This window comes from Styela clava, chromosome 3 (genome assembly GCF_964204865.1).
Source record: "Styela clava chromosome 3, kaStyClav1.hap1.2, whole genome shotgun sequence".
In the NCBI taxonomy this organism is placed as follows: Eukaryota; Metazoa; Chordata; class Ascidiacea; order Stolidobranchia; family Styelidae; genus Styela; species Styela clava.
The window spans coordinates 813,212-820,361 of record NC_135252.1 but is presented as its reverse complement, the minus strand read 5'-3'; the positions used below and the strand labels follow the sequence as shown (position 1 = coordinate 820,361).

At 36.7% G+C, this 7,150-nt stretch overlaps 1 pseudogene; it reads left to right on the top strand.

Moving 5' to 3' along the window:
* Positions 1 to 5,974: 5,974 nt before the first annotated feature.
* LOC144421066 (uncharacterized) lies at positions 5,975 to 6,933 on the top strand (annotated as a pseudogene).
* The last annotated feature ends 217 nt before the right edge of the window (positions 6,934 to 7,150 follow it).

Below are 7,150 nucleotides of genomic sequence, written 5' to 3'. Positions count from 1 at the left end.
GAGCAGTACTACTTGCATCTTATTATACATACACTTGACTGCATCATGCCCCACATCCTGATGGAAACGGTGCAACCATCTAAGTCGTGGCAGAAACAAGTGAATAATGGTTTCCGTAAATTTGAACCCACGTACATTTGAACCCACGACAATTGCACCTGCATATTGCACCTATGAAATTTTTTTCCGTTTTGCGGATATTTGAACCCATACTCATCCTAACCCATGGGTTTTAGCCCCCGTATGTAGATTGAAACCGCGGATATACACATGGGTTCAAATGTAAGTGGGTTCAAATGTACGGTCACCGTAAAGAATGATACCCACAGAAGTATGTAAAATACCTACACAAACAAGAATTTGCTAAAATTTTCCGATAAGACGTCCTCTTACCAAATCTACAAAAATGAGACAATATGCTGTATTGCAATGGTTTTCAACCAGATTTCCGACAATACAGCTCAAGGGTTTGCAGGTCAACATTTAAATCAGAATTTTATATCATTATATGCATATTGTCTAAATATAATTGAATAACTATTGGGTGTTTCACTAATAGGGAAATTGCTACAACTTGAAGATCATTTTGCCAAATTAAGTTTGCTTTTATATATACATGGTGTGCATAAAGTCCTTCACAAAATTACCTAACCATTTTTTTTTTGTATTGAATCAGTAATTATTTATGTATTTTTACTTCATTTAATACATCTGAGAGAGCCAAAACAAAATATGGCATCGATAAATTCCCTTTTCAATTAAAAAAAGTACTTTATGGACACCCTATGGCATACGCAATAAAATTACAGTGCCCATTCAGTAGAATACTCTAATAGAATTTTCGCCATCCGAGCAATTGATGAAATATAATAAGGTCAAGTTGTACATCGAGGAATAATGAATCTATGCATTAGGTGTTAAATCCTGTTACAATATTTCATTTGTGATGGACTAAAAGTAAACACTCCAGAAGAACTGAAAATCGGTGTAACAACGTTTATAAAAGACTTGATTAACTTTAGTAGTTAAATTATAGAGGAACATGCAAACTTTTGATGAGGTTTAATTATGAAACATATACGCAAACACAACAACGGTTAGAAAGTCCACACCAGGCCTTCCTTCCCTCCAGACGCGACGGGAAGCGCGCATGGAGTTCCTAATTACCGGAGACCGCCATAGTCGCACACCCAAAAGGTCTGGTTCCACACGACATAATTGCCAAGGGAACCAACCACAAATGCGGGGAACTCCACCATCTTGTCAGTGGCAAGAGAAATGGAGTGAAATAACTCTTCATACTTTAAATGCTTCCGACGGGCCGCATCCTCTATGGCAGCCTCACCGTTGTCGAATGGGCACACCACATCGAGTACTACGACCCGTATAGACTTCCTTTAAAATAAATCGGATTACTATCGGCGGCGAGTTGATGAAATTGAAGAATAGAATTTGCAATAAAAATGATCAAAATTTTTATTATCGGGCCCACGATTTGGATTTTCTACGACGACAAATCTTGTTGAAATTCGACCTGGCAATTATGCTCAATTACAAATTGAAACGATATCTTGTACGAGAAAGAAACAAAAAAGCCTCACAATTTTTTTTTACGGCTGTCTGCGCTCTTTTGTGACTCGCGTTTCTGAATATAATATGTCAAAGTTGCTCTAACATTGTTGAAGACGTAACATACCAATTGATTAGTTCATTTCTCGGGGGTGCAAAATGTTTTTGGTGATATACGAGAAGTAGATTTGCAATTTAGTCTCTTCCCGCATACGATGCCGTTTGCGAAAAATGTTTTGTAGTCATAAATTAACGATCCAGAAATCTGAAATAAAAATAAATCAGGATGGTGGTGACTCTAATGCGGTTGAATACAGATCGATAATCAAATTTCTTTAAGAATCCATCCCAAACTTTTTCAAAACCACCTTAAACCTAGGCCATATATCATGACCCAGGGCCGAAATGATGACTGGGTTTAGTCCCAGTGACCAAACCAACCTCCGACTTGTTTACTGATGTAGACTTTTGTTGCAATGATAGAATTAATATAAAAAGACACTTGTAAATGAATAATAATGTTGCGTCTGTGTTGAGACTTGTTAATATATTTGTGTCACTTTACCTCATACATCATTGTTAAATAAACCATGCTATAACCTCTATTATAACACATTCTCCCTTTTTGCTATCTATAAAAGAAACTTGCTGTTTGGTGAGTTGTAACTTTGTCATATTAAATCTGGTAGTGGATATGATTCCTTTTTGAAATGATGGTTTTCACATATATATAGATGTCATCTTGCATTTCGTGGACTAATCTAAATTTATGTCTAAAATATAGTAATTGCAATCATTTTTGAAAACTAATTACATCAAATCTTTCCTCATTTAAGTTTCCTTACAACATTAATATTGAACATTATTTTTCATACAGCTATGTTAAATGATACAACAACTACATGTAAAGCAAACCGATTTCACCCATGCTCAGAAGTAAACACAGATGTAAACAAATAGAATAAACAAATCTTGTGCTGCAATTAGTTAATTATTGTTACGTAATTAAACGTAATTTACTCATTCCAATCAGATAAATTGCATTAATGTAGTATGCTGCTGCAATGACAACAATTTTGTTGATATGAGGTTTACGTATAAGATTAGTTTCTGGTTTTTCTGTAAAAAAAAAACAGAAAATACATTCGATACAGGCTAATGCAATTTCTCATATTTTTCGCTTAGTGAATTCAAATAAGCGTTGGTGAGCTCGAGCAATTTTTCAGAAAAATGTCCATTCATAGAAGTCATTTTTAGCATCTGAGAGCCTACCTATGCTATTCTGCAAGCTGCAATCGAAACCCACCGCATTTTGGTCGGCTGGTGGAAAGAGCGAAATTGGAGTTCATAAATGAGAAATCAAATTTTGTGCAAAGTTAAAGTAAATGATGGTTGAGAAGGTGGAGAACTAAGGACAAATTGCAATTTTGGAAATATGATATGATGCCTCAAAAACGTCGACATGACAAGCCATTTGTTTATCACATTTCATTAAATTGCGGATAAAAGCGTTTGTACACGGTTTTACAGAATTAGATATACAGTATGACCCAGCGCCCTATTGAGATTGTCCAGAACGGCTGATAATGTTGAGCAAAGCTCTGCAAAAAATATTCTTGGCTCGGTGTTGTGGTGCATCATGCTGAACACTCAGAATACGCTCGTCACAGAACCTCTAATTAACCTGCGTAGGTTCGAATCCCATGCGGGAATGATTACACTGGCCAACACATTTTTTGTTGCCCAAGGTTTCTAAGCTGATTCAGATTAATTTGGGGGTGCTGAGTCCAAAAATCATACTCGTTTTTTCTCATCAGGTCAAATTTTTGAAATATTTGCTATTTTATACCTTTTTTCCTTAAAATTAGGGGTATTTCTATATGGATTTTAGCGTTATAATTAAAAGTGTAGGTTTTTATTGTGATGTATGCCAAACGATTATGACATCACACGCCTTATATAAGTCAAATTATATATATATATAGAAGTAAGACATGAAATAAATAGGCTTCATTGTTTTGGTTGAGTTGCAGATTTTTGAAGCAAAAATTCAGTATGGCTACATCTTCTCTTAGGCGACATTGTTCAAACAATCCAAATGTATTTTGCTATATTTGCGGAGAATATACATTGCAATCCAACAGGAAAGGGATCAGTAAATTTGTGAGGTGTGCCTATCTTGCCTACTTCAAAGTAATGCTGGGTGATCAAGATAAGGTATGGGCACCCCATATTGTATGCAAGCAATGTGTTGAATCTTCGACAGTGGACAAAAAAGGATAGAAAGTCACTCCGCTTTGGTATTCCAATGGTCTGGCGGGAAGCGAAAAATCATTTTGATGACTGCTACTTCTGTGCAGTAAACACTAAGGGAATCAATAGGAAGAACAGGAAATCGTTGGTTTATCCAAACCTCGAGTCTGCAATTAGGCCAATTCCACATTGCAATGAAATTCCTGTTCCAGTGTTTGAAGGCTTGCCCGAATTGGAATTGCCTTGCTCTGAAGAATATCAAACCTCCGTTTTGTCCACTGAAAGTAGTGAGGGCACTGTTTCAGATATCTGGTTTCCTTCTTCTTCACTGCCACAGCTTTTTTCTCAAGAAGAACTTAATGATCTGACTAGAGATCTCAACCTATCTAAAGAATCTTCTGAACTTCTAGCTTCAAGACTCAATGAAAAAAATCTACTTCAGCCGGGAACTCTCATAACATTCTATAGAAAACGCCATATTGAATTCTTGTCATATTTCACTCAGGCCGGCCGGCCTGCTGCGGCAGCTTGGTATCCAACAGTATGATCCTCAAGATTGGCGCCTTTTTATAGACAGTTCCAAAAGAAGTTTAAAATGTGTTCTTCTTCACAATGGAAATTTATTTGGATCAGTTCCTCTAGGTCAGGGGTTCTCAAACTTTTGGTGTTGCGGAGCCCTTAAAAAGGTTGACTATTATTCACGGAGCCCCAGAATAATGTTAAAATTGATACTTTCCGGTTAATATTCCTGGGTAAGTTAAACGTACTTTACTCAATTTATATACTAAACCCTTTTAATAAGGTTAATCCAAGTCATAAATAAATCTAAATTTCAAAGATAAGTTGTATATACTGAAGCTGTAAATTTGGCACATGACAAACATATTAATAAATTAGGGGTTGAATCTTTTCCCCTCTTGACATTTTTGGAAGACTTAAAAGACTTAAACCTCAAACATCTTTACGCAGGTGTTTATTCTCCATGAATCAAAATTTCCTTCGTCATATACATGTATTGTTCCACAATGACGACGATAATTGCTTTTTCGTTCTCGTGGGGAATTATGAGTTCAATGTGAAAAACATGTAACCATATTATAATCATCGCCGACCAAATGCTAAAAATAATAGTTAATAAAGAGGTAAATCGGCAATTCAAATTTCTTGATTAAAAAGCGGCATTCTAAAATATTAGAACCAAACTCAAAATGGAAGATAGCACTATAAGTTTTGTTTCAGCAGCCTCACGTGAAAAAAAAACGCTCTTATAGACATTGTAAATCACAAAATTTGGTGTTATGTTAGGTTTTCTTCGGTTATGCATCGTAGTAACTGCGAAATTGAAACACAGTCAATTAATTATGCGCGCGATGTACCATTTTTCCATTCTGAAACTACCGACGGAGCCGCATGCGCTAAAATAAATTTCAATCGTTCGTATTTTTTCAAGACCTTGTGATTTTTCAAACGGCGATATCTTGCTTAAAAATAATATCGAGTGCGAAAGAAAAAATCAAGTTTAACAAATCCCAAGATCGCAAAAATAAGACTCCAATTTATTTGTAGTTGGCAGTTTATGTTATTTTAGAATAGTATTTTTTCATTTTAGTAATCCTAACACTAACAGTAATCTCGAATCGAACGTGAGTAACGATGAGCACAATTAAATTATTACGATAAGATACTTCAAATGCTCGCATCGGACATGAATTGAATATTTTACGCAACAGAAATCTCGTTATCCGTTTTTTTTGAATCGCCAAGAATGTTACGCGTAAATTTCCGATTCCAATTTTTAACCTCCTCCCTCTTAAGAATCCTGGCTGCGCTCCTGCTTATAAATAATGTCATTTTTTAATTCCGCCACTTTGCCATATTTCTAGGCTATATTGTTGTCAAATTTTATTAAAGCTGTTACTGCTTCTAGGAATAGTTTTAAATTAGCCAAGTCGGTATTTTAAAAAGTAATAGAATAGTTCGCGGAGCCCCTGGGTTTATCTCGCGGAGCCCTGGGGCTCCGTACGGAGCACTTTGAGAACCTATGCTCTAGGTCATTCAATAACCCTCAAAGAAAAATATGATGAAATCAAATTTGCACTGAAAAAAAAAATCATACAGACAGCACCAATGGATCATATGTGTCGATTTGAAAATGGTTGGATCTCTCCTTGGGCTACAAGGTGGCTACACGAAATTTCCTTGCTTCTTGTGTTTGTGGGACAGCAGGGCAAGAACAGAGCATTGGATAAAAAAAAGATTTGCCAGTGCGCAGTGAGTTGATTCCTGGCTTTCTCAATGTTTTGGCTCCTCCTTTGGTCGACCGTTCAAAAATTGTGTTTCCTCCTCTTCACATAAAGCTTGGCATCACGAAACAGTTTGTGAAGGCTCTTGAGAAAGATGGCGATTGTTTCAAATATATTTGCAGGAAATTTCCAGGGCTAACCACAGGAAAATTAAGAGCTGGAATTTTTGATGGACCCCAGATTCGAAATTTAATGAATGATGTAACTTTCTGTAATTTTATGAATCCAACAGAATTGAGGGCTTGGACGGCGTTTACAAATGGAGTAAAATTCTTTTTGGGAAAAACGAAGGCGCCCAACTACAAAGAGCTTGCTGAAACACTACTTACAAGTCTCCGTCAACTGGGTGCGAATATGAGCATCAAGTTACATTTTTTGCACAGCCATCTTGCCCGTTTTCCAGAAAATCTAGGTGATGTGTGCGATGAGCAAGGGGAGCGCTTCCATCAAGATATCAGCGACATGGAAGTTCGCTATCAAGGTCGTTGGGATTCCACCATGCTTGCAGACTACTGTTGGTCTATCAAGCGCAATGATGCCGAGGCCCCCCATTTTAGAAAATCAGTAAAACGTCAATTTATAGCCGATGACATCTATTAGTTAGCATTTATTACAAGTTCCAGCTTTAATTGTGAATATTTTGGTGAGATTCCATGGATATGTTCAATAAAATTACAGAAAAATGTTGTTTCTTCATTTGCCTTCTTTATTGTAGCTATCGGCATCCTGCAGAGAGGGATATACCATAGAGGAAAAACTAGACCTGATAGAGAAAAAGTGACAGCATTTCTGAAATCAGCGCCTTCAAATGTGCTAAAAACGTTTAAAACATCTTGGGCACCATGAAAAAAATTTTTTTTTGTTGGCCAGTGTTATATGCGAGAGTGTTGCAGGACTCCCTGTCGCCATAAGGTGTTTCATGTAAGCGCTGGTCGTTACGGCTTTCTCCACCATCAAGACCATACATCTGAAAACTGATAACTGGCCAACTAATCCTATACCAAACATGGACTGACAACCAGGCG